The sequence below is a fragment of the Ranitomeya imitator genome, chromosome 3, assembly GCF_032444005.1.
Source record: "Ranitomeya imitator isolate aRanImi1 chromosome 3, aRanImi1.pri, whole genome shotgun sequence".
NCBI classification, from domain to species: Eukaryota; Metazoa; Chordata; class Amphibia; order Anura; family Dendrobatidae; genus Ranitomeya; species Ranitomeya imitator.
In genome coordinates, this window is record NC_091284.1 from 431,825,111 (window position 1) to 431,843,087 (window position 17,977).

Genomic DNA, 17,977 nt, shown 5'->3' on the forward strand with positions numbered 1-17,977 from the left:
AAATCCAATTATAATGTACTAGATGGCAGCCCGATTCTAAAGAATCGGGAGTCTAGAATCCATATATACTTTATTTATTCAAATGTAAGAATAATACAATTAATAAATAATAGTAAGAAAGAACAAAAAATGGCTGCACTCACCAGCTCTTAACAATTCTTGTTATTTAAGGTACAGTTACACAGGATCCATGAACATGCTTAGGAGGGGAGGGATGAAAGACATCAGACGACAACTTTGCGTGTTGTGGCAAATGCCACAACAACAGTTCTTTGCTTAAGAACAATAATGTAAATAATAAATAATATGTATCAATAACTATGTATATTGGTATGTTCTATGACATTTTAAAATATTTCATTATTATGTGGAAAGGCTCTTAGTACCCATACTGGCGCATACTTGTGTGCCCATCAGGTATTTTCACAGTAATTTTACATCTGATGGGTTGGTATGAAACGTTTTTAATCATCTCTTGGGCTTAGCTAAGCCTTCATTTTAAATAATTCTAATAGGTACAACAGAAATAAAAGCCTTTTTGTGTACCCAAATTTTTTGTGTTTATTTTTACAGAAGTGTAAAATTTAAGAAATCAACGTTCATAGTACACCGATGGGCTAATATAAGCATGCCCGTCAACCACATCACGGTAGCCTTTGAACTGATGGGTCCTAACTAACTGATTCCTATTTCTTAATACTCAGACCTCTTTCACATCTGCATGTTTCTGATATTTGCAGAAGTAATGTTAAAAACAATACAACTTCCACACTTGGCACCAAAGAACTGACCTACAACACACTTTCAGCAAGTGCCATGCAATGTAGATGAAGCTTGGAGTTAACTTGCAGTAAATGCAGCAAACGCGGCTTCGGCAATTGCATTAAATGCAGCCACAACAAAAACACTGGTAAGTGGAGATTTTGTGGCGAAAACAGCAGAAACCACATGTGCCGCACCTGCCGCAAGTGAAGTACAAATTCCGTATACATTGCATGCAACTTACAGCAAGAGTGGCGTGGGTCAGCCCTTAGGCAGGAAGTGCAGAAATAGCCTTTTTTCCACCATAAATTCTCCAAATAGCAGAAAAATGTTGATGTGAAAGCAAAATCTCTATTCTTTCCCTATCTATCTAAAAATGTACCTATCTATATATCTATTTCTATGTACAGAACACACCTGAAGATAGAGATGTGTGTGAACAGCCATCCCACCCGTCTCTTACCTGTTCACAAAAACCTCACCCTTTTTAAAAACAAAATGAAATCTCTCAGCAGCTATACTGCTGGAGCTTCAAATACAGGTTCCTATCACCAAATACAGGCATTTGAATGATACACATCTTACATCTTGTACTTAATGTGGGTTCTACTTACCTATAAAAATATGTATTGATATATCATATTTCTAAATTTATGTAGATATGATATAGTTATTAACACTATATGCTAATGAGTACGTATGTTATATACGTATTTCCTACATAAGTACTTAAAATCTATATGTCTATGGCTACACTAATTTTTTTTTATTTATTTTTTTTTCCTTATCTCTACACATAGAATTTGCCTATTGCTGTCTATGTTATTAGAAAAACTGAATAATGAAAAAAAAGAAAATTAAGTTTAAACTAAAATATTTTTGTACACAATATTACGTGTGAAGACTTTAGTACTATCAGCCAATAATTGTCCTTGAAGTGGTGTATTAACCACTTTAACCCTCACATTGCAACATTGCTTCACCCTGGAAAAAGCAACATACAATTGACCATGGGCAAAAGCAGGTTCTGGTAGATAAATGCCAACTCGATGGAGGGTCTGGCCTTGAGATTTATTTATGGTCATTGCAAATGCGGGCTTGATGGGAAATTGTCTCCGTCTTAATTTAAAAGGTAATCCAGTCTCTGATGGACACAAATCAATTCGTGGAATGAATAGCACATTTCCTGCTGCTGACCCACTAATTACTTTAGCCAGTATGATATTGGCATGTAAGGCAGTGACAATGAGCCGCGTACCATTGCAGAGACCTTTGTTCGTGTTCACATTACGTAATAACATGACAATGGTGCCAATTTTAAGTTTCAGCCGATGTGAAGGCATACCAGTTGGTGTTAGTGAATTCAAAAACTCAAGTGGGTACTGATCGAGGTCATCAGCTTCATCAGGGCGGCTTTTCGCTCTGCATCATTACCATACTTTATATCAGACCTGATCTTACGTGCGCCATCATAAGCTTTGGACTCTGTGCCATTAGTATACTTAACAGTGTCGATGCGCTTGCATCTATCCTCTGTACTCTTGTTAGCACGCTGTTTGCGCTTACGTGCGGCATCGGCGTCTTTTTGCTCTGCATTATTAGTATACTTTCTATCAGACCTAATCTTACGTGCGCCATCAGCAGCTTTGGGCTCTGTGTCATTAGTAACCTTACTATTAGAGCTCATGTTGGCTAAGCTAAACAGCTTTAAGCGTGGTGGTGGTGGCAAACAACAGGTTAATAAGAGGCAGTGTCAGGTAGTAGGAAAATAGCCAGTTAATAATAGGCAATAGTTCTTTGCAGGAATGCAGATATTAATAAATAGGCAGTTTACATTGCAGAGAAATTGCTGGGCAATAATGGACAATGTCCTTATGTGGCAAATAATAGAGCAATATACCCAATGTGGCAAAGAAGAGGTTAATAAACGGCAGTCTCTCAGTATAACAGTCAGTGAATAATAGGCAGTATATGGAGAAAACACCAAACAAAAGTTCAAAATTGGTGTGAAAATGTCACTGAACCACTTCACAACTAAATATATATAGTTTTGGTAAATGGTATTATCATTTTTTTGACGAAATTCGGCAGGAGCTTGAAGAGCAACGTCACTGGGCCCGCCTCCACGCAGTAGAAACTTGCTGTGAGGTAAAAATTCAAAAATCACACCAAAATGGCGGGCGGAGTGTGTCACAGTACGGCACGTTTCTGATTGGTCGCTCACAGCAGGCGGCAACCAATCAGACACTGGACACTGTTGACGTCACTTATCTCCGGACATTAGCTCCGGACATTAGCTCCGGACATTAGCTCCAGACATTATCTCCGCACATTAGCTCCGGACATTAGCTCCGGACATTAGCTCCGGACAAAGCCACGGAAGTTGGCACAAATTGCAGGAAGTAGTATTCTAGGCAATTAATCTCCGGACATTAGCTCCGGACATTAGCTCCGGACATTAGCTCCGGACAAAGCCACGGAAGTTGGCACAAATTGCAGGAAGTAGTATTCTAGGCAATTATATATTAGAAATGACATATTCTGTAACTCTCACAGGCGCAAGTTATGGAGTGATAATATATGAGTTATCAAGAACTTCACTGAGCTGATAAAGAGGCTTCTATTATGCACGTACGTTACTTGTAAGTGTTAAAGGAGCACGCCATTATTTTTTTTTTAGCAGTGATTTGTGTATGTGTAATGAATGCAGTGACATACTCACCGGTGATCGTCTTCTGCCGTTTTCAGCAGCGCTTCGGTCCGTTCTGGAATCATGTGACCGCCTTTGTGATCTGTCTCTTCTGCGTTAAAGGGAAGGTACCGCGTTTGTAGGTCATTAATAAATCACTGTAATGTACCATAACATGCTGCTATAAGCAAGTTTGAAATGCATGAGAAACAGATTTCATGTGTTATATGAGTTTAAAGAATGCACTGGGGGCTGACATCTTGGTTTTGCAGCAGTAGCAGGGCACTATCAGTGTCAGATTACAGCACCCCATGGACATAGGAGATAATAGACCGGCGGCGCTGACCCTATCTGTAACATTGCAGCAGCATTAGCAGTGAGCTGGGCACGCCTCTGTGGGCTGCACAACTCACTGCTGTAGGTGTGACTAGCTGCCATTTTATTATAGCCCTGTGCTTTCTATCGCAGGACAGAAGAAGCCCTCACTGCTCCTCTGTACTCCAGGCAGGCACACATCCTCTGCTCCTCACACGCTGCCCTGTGTGCTTCTCCTGCCATGTCTCCCCCTCCCCCCTCACACACAGTCCCTGTGATCTCTGGTAAGCTGCACTCAGCCTGCAGAGAGGGAGGTGACACCTGGAGAGAGAGAGCAGGGCAGCTGACAGGACAGGGATTAAGGTGTGGAAGGGGGATGGCAAGAATGTTATTCACAAAAAATGCTGCTGAGTCCACTGTGTTCTGCTCCTCTGTAAACAAGCTGTGCCTCTGATGCAGTAACTGCTGGTGATAGCAGGTCACAGGGCAGTCACACACAAAATGGTGCTGCCCTGTGATGCTGCTCTTCATTCTTTTTTTTTTTTTTTGATTCAAATAAATTTTTATTAAGAATAACAAGATAAATGACATGTTACATTCTCATTTTCAATACAAAGCTTTTTCCCCCCCTTCAAACATTCCCCTTCAATCCCACCACCCCCCAACCCCACCCAACAAAGCAGCTCACCTTGCTTAGCACTTCCATCATTAGACCAATATACTATCTAATCCCTCGGCCAATAATATAAGCCACATTTAACATTACCATTAATTAGGAACCTTAATTACCTCTCCCTCTATAATACCTCTATCCCATAGCAATCCACGGAGACCACATTTTATTGAACATTTCGATTTTCCCTCTTTTTTTTATAAAACCCCTTTTCCAGTGTCAGGCCCTGCTTCACATACTGGAGGAACTCTCCTCTTGATGGCGGTTCTTCCCTAATCCAGTTTCGAGCTATTACCTTCCTAGCCATGTATAACAATCTGGCAATAGCTATCTTTAGGTTGTTATCCGCTCCAATCTCATCCACACATCCCAACAAGCACACTATAGGATCCCTTGGCAACTTACATCCATACGCACCTTCCATACGACTCAAAACTACCACCCAAAAAGCAGCCAGTCTCGGACACGTCCACATCATATGGAGTATATCAGCATCTGCAGTTTTACACTTCGGGCATTCAGAATCATCACGCAAACCAGCCTTATATAGCACCATCGGTGACTTATAAACCCTGTGTATCACATAGAGCTGTGACAGTCTATACGGTTCGCTCAGTGACAATCGTGGGACCCATTCTAGCACCGACTCCCAAGTCTCATTCTCCATTGGACCCAGATCCCTCTCCCACTTAGCTCTCGCCATTATTGGAAACCCCAATAGGAAAGTGTGCAACAGATCTTTATACAAAGTAGATATGACTCCCCCAGTAGTCCCTTCATTACACACATACTCCAGTACTATATCCCTCTGAATTCCAATACCTCCGTTTCTAGTCTGAGCTCCAAAAGCATGCCTCATCTGCAAATACTGATACTCCCCTGCAGTCCCAAGACCAAATTCCGCCTGCAATTGGGAAAATGATTTCAATTCACCTCGCTCAATTATTTGATACACGTATTGAATCCCTTTGACTTGCCATTCTGTCAGTACCCCCAGTGCCTCAAACTCCTGTAAGTTGCTGTTATGCCATAGCGGTGAGAATCTAGTCAAATCCGTGACCCCCCGTATATGTCTCAGCCTACCCCACAGCCTGCGTATCAACAACACAGTCGGGTATAATTTCCCCAGAGCCCCCAGGGATCCATCCTCCAAACATTGTACCACTGGCCTTCTTTTTGTCACCACTTCCATCAGCCGCTGTACCGCCCCAGATGACCCTTCATGCGCCCAGCCTTTTAAATGCTGACTCTGGGCTGCAAGAAAATATATTTCAGGGTTAGGCAATGCCAGTCCCCCATCTTCCTTGGGTCGCTGAAGTGTCTCCAGTTTGATACACGGATGCTGTCTCCCCCATATCAAATTCCTGAACAGAGAGTTAATCTGTCTAAATCTCCAGCGTGGTATCCAAACTGGCGCATTATGAAGAATATACAGTATTTTTGACATCAAAATCATTTTAATAAGATTCACCCTACCTACCACAGATAAATGCAGTTTAAGCCAAGCATCCGCTTTCGCTTTAAGAACACCTAAGATTGGAGTCAGATTTCTATGTATATAGTCAGTAACAGGCATAGATACCCATATTCCAATGTACTTAAATTGGCTAGGCACCTCCAGTCGCCCATCCTCCAGTGGCTCCCCACCATCATCATCCACCTTAAACAAGACAGACTTACTCCAGTTTATCCTAAGTCCCGACACCGATCCGAAACGCTCAATAATCCCAATGGCTCCCTCCAAGGACGTACCTGGGTCAGCCAGAAAGAGCAGAATGTCATCCGCATACAGCGCCACCCTTTCTTCAATCATCCCATATTTAAACCCAGTCACCTCATCAGACTGTCGAAGCTTAGCAGCCAGCGGTTCCACAGCCAGAGCAAACAAAAGAGGAGAGAGCGGACACCCCTGTCTCGTCCCTCTAGCCAGTTGTATGGTCCGTGATAACTCCCCATTTACCCTAACCCTAGCCATCGGCATCGAGTACATCAGTCGAATCCAGGATATGAACTGCGGTCCAAACCCCATACTCCGGAGCACCTGCCAGAGATATCCCCACTCCACACTATCGAATGCCTTATGGGCGTCTAAAGATGCAATAACTCTCTGGCCACAGTTGTCGGATCTGAGTTGCAAATTCATATACAGCCTTCGTAAGTTGATCGCAGTGGACCGATCAGGCATAAAGCCGGACTGGTCTGAGTGCACCAGGCCGGAAATAACACTTGTCAACCTCATCGCCAACACCTTAGCCAGAAGTTTAACGTCTGTAGTAAGCAAGGAGATTGGCTGATATGAATCCGGCCGTGTCGGGTCCTTCCCCTCCTTAGGAATCACCACTATTATGGCCTCCCGCATAGATGCCGGTAGACGACCGCCACTCCTAGCCTCCTCCAGAAGTACCCTTAATTTAGGGATCAGCACTTCCCCAAAGTTTTTATAAATTTCAGCAGGAAATCCATCTACGCCAGGTGCCTTCCCATTAGCCATAGACTGCAGTGCCCGACCCAACTCCTCCTCCGTAATGGGAGCTTCCAAATCTTCTCTATCTATGTCACTCAGCCTTGGGAGCTCCAATTCCTCAAGGAATGCCACCGTGTCCTCCACCAACCCATCTACCTGAGAGGAATATAGGTCCGCATAAAAATCCGCACAAATGTCCAAAATCTCTGAAGTCTCAGAGACAGCCACACCGCTCCCCGATACCAAAGAATGAACAAAGGAAGTGTTTCTCTGGGCAGAAGCCACCATCAATAGCAAATGACCCACAGATTCGCCCTCCTGGTAAAAAGCCAGATTCATGAATTCCCTCTTCCTTTCAGCCTTACCGAGCAATACCTCCTCCAACTGACTCTGAGCTGCCTTTAGCCTCCTCCCAGCTTCCGGAGTACCCGCTATTACCATCTCATCCTCGGCTATCCTCAGCCCATCAACCGCCAATCTCTCTGTCTCTCTCGATTTCCTCTTACACCTGCTAATATCCCTGAACAGCAGTCCCCTCAAGTACGCCTTAATGGCTTCCCACACAGTAAGAACATCTACACTTCCCTCGTTGATCTCAAAAAATTCCACCAACTCCTTCTTTATCTTTTCCAAGTCCATACTGTGTAGCCAATTAGGGTGAATCTTCCACTCCTTCGCACTCCCGATCCGTGTCCCCACTGGCCGAAATTCCACCTCAACTGGACAATGGTCTGAAAGAGCCCTAGGTAAATATCTCACGTCCCTTACCATCGTGTCCAGTAAACAGTTACCCAGCGCCAAGTCAATCCTAGACAAAGTACCATGAGCTGACGAGTAGCATGAGTACGTCCTTTCCCCAATATGTCTAACGCTCCATAAATCAATCATACCTACTTCTCGGACATAGGTCCCAAACGTAGTGATATGTCCCCCTGTTCTATTCTGGGGACTTTTGTTTTTGTCTCAAAAGTCATCACAGATATTATTAAGATCGCCAATAATTAGAGATGGTAACGGTCCCCAACGCTCTACCCTCTCCAGCACCTCTCTTATCTTCTTACTTGAGTATGAGGGCGGAATATACATTGCCGCTATACACATCAATACTCCATTCATTTTACATTTCACCACCACATACTGACCATCCACATCCTCTTTTACCATTACCTCCTCATACTGCACCCCCGCAGGTATTAACACAGACACACCCCTAGAGTACGTCGAGAAAGTAGAATGATACGCCCTCTGTATCCAGCGCCTATTCAATACGTTCACCCTCTCCCGCACTAAATGTGTCTCTAGCAGACATATCATTGAGACCTTCTGTTCTCGGACATACTGCAAACTTGCCGCTCGCCGTGTTTTATCCGCCAGACCTCTCACATTCCAACTCAATATTTTAATACAATCTCCCATCATGTGGCTCATCATTTCTTAAAGTATCCAATTTCCCAAGTATGAGCTGCCCCCACCCTCCCACCCCCCCCCGCCCCCTCCCAACCTGCCCCCCTAACCCCCCCAATTAAACGCATTCTTCCTCTCATCAAGAGTGGGGCTCCACTGCCCACTGCGAACACTCTCCCTTACTTAACCCTCTCCATTCGCGTCCCGCTGCCATAGCAATCACAATTTCCCCCCCAAATTTTAACTTTATTGTATCTTAACATTTCAACTTATATTAACATATAGAAAAAGTACCAAACCAGTTCACAGTACCCAGCATAACCCTCCTCCCCCGTACTTAGTAGTTGGTACTGTCCCCTCCGGCCATTCCTTCAATATGGCCCAGCAAAACCCCCAACAGTTGCTCAACTCTTTAACCATTGCTAACGAGCGCAGAACTCTCCTCCATCGACAGAGAAAACAAATCCCAACTGGATCTCGCCGAAATGTCAGTCGCCCATTCCCTTAAGTTTTTTCTCATGAGTATCAAGCCACTGGGTAGCGTCCTCCGGTGTCAGGAAAAAGTGGGTCTTATTAAAAGCCACCAGTCTCAGCTTGGCGGGAAACATCACTGAGTACTGCAATCCCAACTCCCTCAGTCGCCGCTTGACTCCAGTAAACTTCATCCGCTGTTTCTGAACCGCAGCGGAATAATCCGGATAAATGGTGATTTTCTGACCTCCAGCTGTCAGATCCTCCATCTCTCTAGCCTTTCTAAGGATAATGTCTCTGTCCCTGTAGTTCAGTATTTTAGCAAGCATGGTACGGGGATTTGCTCCTGGGGCAGGGGGCTGCGGCGGGACCCTATGAGCTCGTTCAACAGCAAAAACTTTTGTCAACACTGTGCTCCCAATCTTCTCCAGCAGCCAGTTTTCAACAAATTCTGTGGGATTTCTCCCCTCAGTCTTTTCAGGCAGCCCCACTATACGTATGTTATTCCTTCTGGATCTATTTTCCAGATCCTCATTTTTGGCAGCGAGCTCGGCTATTGCTTGGCTGCTCTTCATTCTTACTGTTGGGGCAGTAACTGCTGACATCACCATTTCCCTCTCCTTTTGGGTGGTCTAATATCCCTGGGGCAGAGCTGCTAAATCTTACTATAGCTGCTTGAGGTCCAAAACGGAAAATGCTCCCCCTAGTGGTAAATATGTATATTTGTAGAAAAATATATAATATTTTTCATATAGAAATGTTTGCAAACAGTGCAAACATTGCATTAATACATTTTAATTACCATTTTAAGCTTAATTTCACAAAAAAAACAAAATACAAGAAAACTGGTGGCACCTTCCCTTTAAGTCTGGGTTGTCCAGTAGTGGATAATCGCAGCTTAATTAAATCAGGGCCTAAAATAAAAACAGTCCATGCCAACCTCCCACAGACAACGATGTTCGCAATGGTGACCAATAGAGAAAAAAGGGATCTAGATGTGAAAGTCCTAACAAATCTCCAGACCGTGCTGAAGAATGATGATTAGCCCAAAATCCAAATAAAAGTGAAGAGGCGCCATATTGGAGGTCAGATTTTATTGGAATGGTTGAGGGTGCCATGTCACACCCTGAGATGCCAGAACAGCAAAACCCTTCAATAAGTTACCACATCTTACAAACTACACCTCTCAATGAATTCATCTAGTGCTCCATTGAGCACCTTATTAGCATACAATAGATATGAATTTCTGAAAGGCAGCAAAATGGATTTCTTCAACAAGCTGAATGAAATGATACCTTCATATTTGTGATCCGATGCATTATTCCAGAGAAATCCACATTTTCTTTTATGTAAATGAGCTGTTTCAGGACTATGGGCAGAGCAAAGATCTACATGAAAATCTGTCTCCAGAGCTTATTTTAATGAAAAAGGGAGTTACCAGTATGAGACATGTAAGTAACACAGAGCAGTAGAACTGAACAATGTTTTATTACAAACACATTGGCAGCTGCAGCTCTCACAGCTCTGCTGTATTGCATCATTATTGCAACACTGCCTGTGAGATGGAAGCTGAAGAACTAAGAGGAACCTATAGATGTGTCAGTTATAATCACACACAGCTCTGCATATCTGGATAGCAATAATTACTTATCACACTGGTAACTCCCCTTTTATTTACAATAATCTCTGGAGGCAGATTAACATGCAGATTCTCACACAGATCAGTGTCCGGCCCATAGTCCTGGAAGATCTCAGTTACATATAAGAAAAACGTGGATTTCTCTGGACTAAGTTATCAGATCGAACATATGAAGGTATTATTTTATTGTGTTCCCTATGACCTACATGCTCATATGGGCAGCTTTGAATGGTTGATCCTACTGACAGATTCCCTTTAAGCCCTCACTTATAGAGTCATGGAATCAATGGAAAAGAAAATACTTCACATAAGGTTCATCTATAGTCTATAGCGTAGCGGCATATTGGAGCTGTGCTCAATAAATTACCTGATATCTTTAATTAGGGCTACAGATGTAACAGTTGTGAACTGGATGGCTGCAGCGCTACATTAATAGCGCTATTTGCCTAGTGCAGTCATGTACATTCACTTTGAATGAGTGGCATGCTAGGCAAATTGCACAGGTGTGCTGTGCTATTACCCTCCAATGCCAGAGCTGTCAAGTTGGCAGCTGCTACATCTAATTTTATCAAGTGAAATAGCGTGCTTAACTGTTTCAAAGCCACACCACGTATCTGGGAAACTGTATACCTGTGATGTTTTAGGTATTTAATTCAGTTTATTGATGACTGATTAAGCAAAAGGAAAAAAAAAATGATTGGAGTTGGATTATTTTGTGCAAGTTTTAGTGGTTAAATATCAAATGAAAAATCTTATACATGACATTTCCAAAGAGATATTAAATGAACATGTTAGTCCTGGAGGATGCTATGTGCACTGAGGCTTACATGCAAGGTCACTAGAGTGTTCTAAATTACCGGCTATGTATAGAACATATGCAAAAGGTCTCAAATAAATCTCAAAAAGTAAGAATGTGCTTGCAATTCAAATCTCATTTTTTCATATGGTGTCTATACACAAATTGTCGTAGGAGATTGTGAGCAAATACAATATTCTGAAGGAGCAAGGAAATGAATAAGAGATAGCAGGACCCCTGGGTAAGCAATTATCTTATACAAAAGTAGCACTATCACACTGCCATAACATAGACTGGCGAGTCCCCAAACTCTCTACATCACGCAAGTAGGATTTCAAAGCATAATTTAGAATGGATGTTCATTCTTGTTGACTGTACATTGGCCCTGAGCTTCAGAACAAAGGACAATCAGTTTTATATACAGGCTTTTACAGTTATATGAAAAAGTTTGGGCACCCCTATTAATCTTAAGCTTAATGTTTGATAAAAATTGTTTTTTTTGCAACAGCTATTTCAGTTTCATATATCTAATAACTGTTGGACACAGTAATGTTTCTGCCTTGAAATGAGGTTTATTGTACTTACAGAAAATGTGCAATCTGCATTCAAACAAAATTTGACAGGTGCATAAGTATGGGCACCCCACCAGAAAAGTGACATTAATATTTAGTAGAGCCTCCTTTTGCAAAAATAACAGCCTCATTACTGTGTCCAACAGTAATTAGATATATGAAACTAAAATCAATTTTTATCAAACATTAAGCTTAAGATTAATAGTGGTGCCCAAACTTTTTCATATACAGTGGGGCAAAAAAGTATTTAGTCAGTCAGCAATAGTGCAAGTTCCACCACTTAAAAAGATGAGAGGCGTCTGTAATTTACATCATAGGTAGACCTCAACTATGGGAGACAAACTGAGAAAAAAAATCCAGAAAATCACATTGTCTGTTTTTTTAACAATTTATTTGCATAATATGGTGGAAAATAAGTATTTGGTCAGAAACAAAATTTCATCTCAATACTTTGTAATATATCCTTTGTTGGCAATGACAGAGGTCAAACGTTTTCTGTAAGTCTTCACAAGGTTGCCACACACTGTTGTTGGTATGTTGGCCCATTCCTCCATGCAGATCTCCTCTAGAGCAGTGATGTTTTTGGCTTTTCGCTTGGCAACACGGACTTTCAACTCCCTCCAAAGGTTTTCTATAGGGTTGAGATCTGGAGACTGGCTAGGCCACTCCAGGACCTTGAAATGCTTCTTACGAAGCCACTCCTTCGTTGCCCTGGCGGTGTGCTTTGGATCATTGTCATGTTGAAAGACCCAGCCACGTTTCATCTTCAATGCCCTTGCTGATGGAAGGAGGTTTGCACTCAAAATCTCACGATACATGGCCCCATTCATTCTTTCATGTACCCGGATCAGTCGTCCTGGCCCCTTTGCAGAGAAACAGCCCCAAAGCATGATGTTTCCATCACCATGCTTTACAGTAGGTATGGTGTTTGATGGCTGCAACTCAGTATTCTTTTTCCTCCAAACACGACAAGTTGTGTTTCTACCAAACAGTTCCAGTTTGGTTTCATCAGACCATAGGAAATTCTCCCAAAACTCCTCTGGATCATCCAAATGCTCTCTAGCAAACTTCAGACGGGCCCGGACATGTACTGGCTTAAGCAGTGGGACACGTCTGGCACTGCAGGATCTGAGTCCATGGTGGCGTAGTGTGTTACTTATGGTAGGCCTTGTTACATTGGTCCCAGCTCTCTGCAGTTCATTCACTAGGTCCCCCCGCGTGGTTCTGGGATTTTTGCTCACCGTTCTTGTGATCAATCTGACCCCACGGGGTGGGATTTTGCGTGGAGCCCCAGATCGAGAGAGATTATCAGTGGTCTTGTATGTCTTCCATTTTCTAATTATTGCTCCCACTGTTGATTTCTTCACTCCAAGCTGGTTGGCTATTGCAGATTCAGTCTTCCCAGCCTGGTTCAGGGCTACAATTTTGTTTCTGGTGTCCTTTGACAGCTCTTTGGTCTTCACCATAGTGGAGTTTGGAGCCAGACTGTTTGAGGGTGTGCACAGGTGTCTTTTTATACTGATAACAAGTTTAAACAGGTGCCATTACTACAGGTAATGAGTGGAGGAAAGAGGAGACTCTTAAAGAAGAAGTTACAGGTCTGTGAGAGCCAGAAATCTTGATTGTTTGTTTCTGACCAAATACTTATTTTCCACCATAATATGCAAATAAATTGTTAAAAAAACAGACAATGTGATTTTCTGGATTTTTTTTTCTCAGTTTGTCTCTCATAGTTGAGGTCTACCTATGATGTAAATTACAGACGCCTCTCATCTTTTTAAGTGGTGGAACTTGCACTATTGCTGACTGACTAAATACTTTTTTGCCCCACTGTAACTGTATAATTGCCAGACCTGAAATAACAATCACTTTTCACCTATTGCAGGGGTCCCCAACCTGTAGCTCAGGAGCCACATGTGGCTCGCGGTCCCAGGAATTGTGGCTCGCGACTGTCTGCCGGCTTGGTGCATTAGCTCCAGGTCTAGCAAACAGGTATGAAGAGCACATCTCAAAATTGTGAATTTTTGAGTAGCCCTGCACAAAAGATCAGATCTGGATGCACATATACTGGTCTTAGGGGTTTAGAGATGTTTTAGGTATGGTACGCTGGAGGATGATTCTACCTATTAGAGGAGGTTCTTGAAGCTGGATGCAACAATGTGTTAGGAGTCCTTGATGGGATAATACTGAATTGGGGCTGTGTGGGAACCTTTGGATCTCAGTGTACTGCTTTGGAGTGATTTCTGTGGAAAAGCTTCGGTTATCATTATACCCGTAATGGTGGCTTTGGTTGACACGACTTTGAGGGGGACAGAAGCAGAATGTTGCACGTGACCACCTCTCAGAGATGAATATGGCTCACGACCCTCTATCAGTGCTAAATGTGGCTCTCAAGGTCAAAAAGGTTGGGGACCGCTGACCTATTGTTCCCCCCATTTTCTTGTAGATTGTAAGCTTGCGAGCAGGGACCTCACTGTTTAAATTGTCTTAACTTGTACTGAATTTATTGTCTGTACATGTCCCCGCTTAATTGTAAAGTGCTGCGGAATATGTTGGCGCTATATAAATAAAAATTATTATTATTATGTATACCATTTACGTATGAATACCATATGCATAAGGGGTAGTGGCCTGTACTTGTGATAAAATAAGAATAATTATATATTACAAGGGTTATTTACTTTCAGGAATGTGGGTCACAAACTCTAAAATGTCTAAAATAACAAACTCGGCAGGTCCTCCATCTCGCCGTCGTTGCACCGTTGTCCGGAGTTTTGACTGCTCTAGCCAATCGCTGAGCTCTAGCAGCTCCTGTATTGAGCTCGGCAACGTGTGCCATCATGAACCTTCATACAGAAGCTGAACTCATTGGTTAGAGCGGTGACACGCACTGTTGATATCACGTCATTGGTTCTGCCAAAACACTGAGATCATTATAACCATGGCGATTCAGCTCTGGACCCAACGAGGGTATGTATCTCCTGAGTTTGTTATTTTAGATATTTAGGTATTAGTTTAGTGGCCATTTTCTCTGAAAGTGGACAACCCCTAAAAGTATAGGGATGGTAAAAGGAGCACCACACTTATGCATACAACATGGAGTAATAATTGGATTACACATTTTTAGTTACTCTGCCTCTAGCTCCTCCCTCTTTGTCTCCCCTCTACACAGACTCTTATCAATAGTAACTGACATCTCCTATCTCAGTATTCACCGAATACAGACTTTACCTATGAATTGAGGATTTTGAGAATTACTGATCACTCCTTGCAGAGAAAGAAGCACATTTTTCTGATAAAACATATCACAAAAGTTTCATTTTCATGTGTATTATTAATTTAGTAAATAAAAATTAAAGCGATGGTTACTTTTTATTTGTTGCAAGGTGAGTTTAAGGGTTAATTTTAATGTAAAGCAATAAAGAAGCTTATCGGTGGAGTGGTGAATGATCAATGGTAAAATCCCTGGATACCTAAAATATTGAAAGTGTTAAAACATTCAGAGAGGAGGCACAGTATATGGCAGTGAAGAGGAATTTATTGTTACGTTTCTAGGTGGCGCACGTGGTTCGTGGACCCACTGTGCCACAGACCGGATTTACCCTAGAGGGGCATGACTAAGCAGCTACCTTGGTGTTGCTCCAGAGCCTCTAGTGGTCAGGTCAGACTTGTGCAGCAGGTAGCTGCCAGGTGCCACTCCAGGGTGACGTCCGGCCATAGTTGCTGTCCCCAAAGGGCAGAGACAATACTTCTGCTTCTCAGGCAAAGCAGGGCGGCCACTTGGAACAAGTTCGGGCAGGATGGCCTCTTGGGGCAAGTTCAGACAGGACTGCCTCTTGAGGCAAGTTCGGACAGGAAGGCCTCTAGGGTCAAGTTAACACAAGATGGCCTCTCGGGTCAAGTTCACACATTACGGCCACAGGAACAGGTTCACAGTTCTGGCCTGGGTATTCATCCCCCAGGGTGACAGACAGGTACCACCAATGCGGCCACGGGATATGGAACCCACCCACCGAAGTGGTCATAGGAAACAAGGGCTAACTATTTCGGACTAGCGGGAACTCAGGTTATGGGAAACAGGACACGGGAAACTATCAGACTAACGAAAGGGACCCGGCAACATACAGTTACCACAAACCACCTAACAGAACTATAGGGTTGCTCGGGCACCTCCCAGTAGGGGAGTATGCCTTTTGTACAAGATGTCTCCCAGCTATTGGTCTTCAGACACCTTGCAAGTGAGTGCACATTTTACTAAATGCTTCCCAGGACGTGCTGGGAGCATTTACCATGTGCGCGCTGCCCCTTTAGGAACAGGGGAGCGTGTCCACCCGTGCCCTAGGCGCGCCGCCGAGACACAGTGCAGTGTACACAGAGGAGGAAGATGGCAGGGGCTGGAACACACCAGGGATCGAGCCGAGGGCAGTGAGTAAGCCGACGTTCCCCGCTAGGTGACAGAATGGGACACCGTGCAGGAGCACCGAGCACAGCGTTACATTTTTGATTATTTTAAGTAATGAAGGGTTTATTGTGAGCGTTTTGGAGGTATGTGGCATTGGAGGATTTAGCAGCCAAGTCCCTGAGGGGCCAGGAGAGTAACAAGTGAAACAATCCTGAGATTTTGGAGAATGGAATGGGTTGAATATTCCTGATGCTCTATGGCAGTGAAGGGATCTATGGTATAGCCCATGGTGGTCCACAACAGAGAAAGCATTATTCATATTATTCTCAGGGCAATAAAGGTATTTAATTGCCCAGTTTGTTAACCCCTAAAACCAGCCCTGATACTTTGCAGTTTCAGTTGTCTCGCTTATGATCACTCTTGCTTGCAGCAGAAGTAAATTTGATATATTTGCAACCAATTTAATTTCTTAATGTATTAATACAATGTTCAGTTGCTTGCGAATATACGGTAAATTCCCTTGATAAGTGTGTGCATTTTCTGTGACTAATTTGAATATTCTCTAAGACATCTTTCTCATACACTCAGTAAATATTCTCTCGACTGCTTTAGTTACAAGCTTATTGGTGAGTAGTTGTTAAGTAGAGATGTAGCTAGTCTTGAATATTAAGTGCCATTCACTGAAGCACCATACACTGCTGGTGTGTACAGAGCCCTAATGACTTGCAGATTAAAATAGCTTAAAGGTAATTACACTGATATGCCTCAATTTGTGAATAATATTTAACCAGGTGCAATGATCACATTTATTAAATCCATCTTGTGTTTGTATTTATTCTGTAATTACGGCTATACGTATTTCACTGATCAACCATATCAGCCATAACATTAAAACTCTGACTTTTAGGGCTTGTTCACACAAGTGTATAACTCCACTAAAATATCGGATGGCACTCGTCCCACTCTTATTCTATGAGGCAGTGCAGATCTGTGATTTTGTTCATGCCGATTTGCCAGCAAGCTGGGATGCATCCAATAATTACATCACATGCACCCATGTAAGACTATGGGTGGAGTGAAACATCGGCCTGCACTCAGATGTCATCCCAGTGCAGTCTGAGTACCACAGACACAGAGAATCAAGAAGAGGGAGAAATACAGTTCTCTGTCTTCACACCTCATGCAAGAGAATCGGATCACACTAAGCTGGCACTCGGCTCATACTCTGCCCGCCTTGTTGAACGCGATCGTTACACCCGGATCAGTGGCCCACAGGGGACCCGGGGTCTGCCAGGGAATTCCCCAGTCCACTGCTGGGCTAGTACAAGACTCTCCATGATCAAACTTGTACTAAACATACATGAAAAATAAATGCCCACATTCCGAGCAAATATCTCAATAACATTGTCACTTTCTTGTCATTCCTGACCAGATCACTTATACAAAGTGCATTACTTCCCCTGGAGTAAAAAAAAAACTAATATGTGGTTCATCATAAGTTATAACTGGAGTGAATTCTGATTTTAAATAGGTACTGTATTTAACGAGATTTTATTATTTAATGTATTCACTATTCAGCAAAAGCATTGTTCAAGGTTATCTGTGTTAATAAATGGAGTGATTTATGTTGTAGCAGGCAAATTAATTGTCATTTAGTGAGGGTTTTTTATGTTCCATGTATTGTTATTAATATTATCATTAAACTAAAGCTAGATTGCAGGTATTGTGGTTATTGTTATGGCAACCCCAGAGGTGTTCTGTCTACTCCATTAGTTACCGTTAAGTAGGCT

General features: G+C 42.8%; 1 protein-coding gene across 2 annotated transcripts in view; it reads left to right on the forward strand.

Moving 5' to 3' along the window:
* Window positions 1–17,977, forward strand: part of SRRM3 (serine/arginine repetitive matrix 3) — a 777,290-nt gene that overhangs the window by 386,188 nt on the left and 373,125 nt on the right. The gene's annotated exons all lie outside the window — the stretch shown is intronic.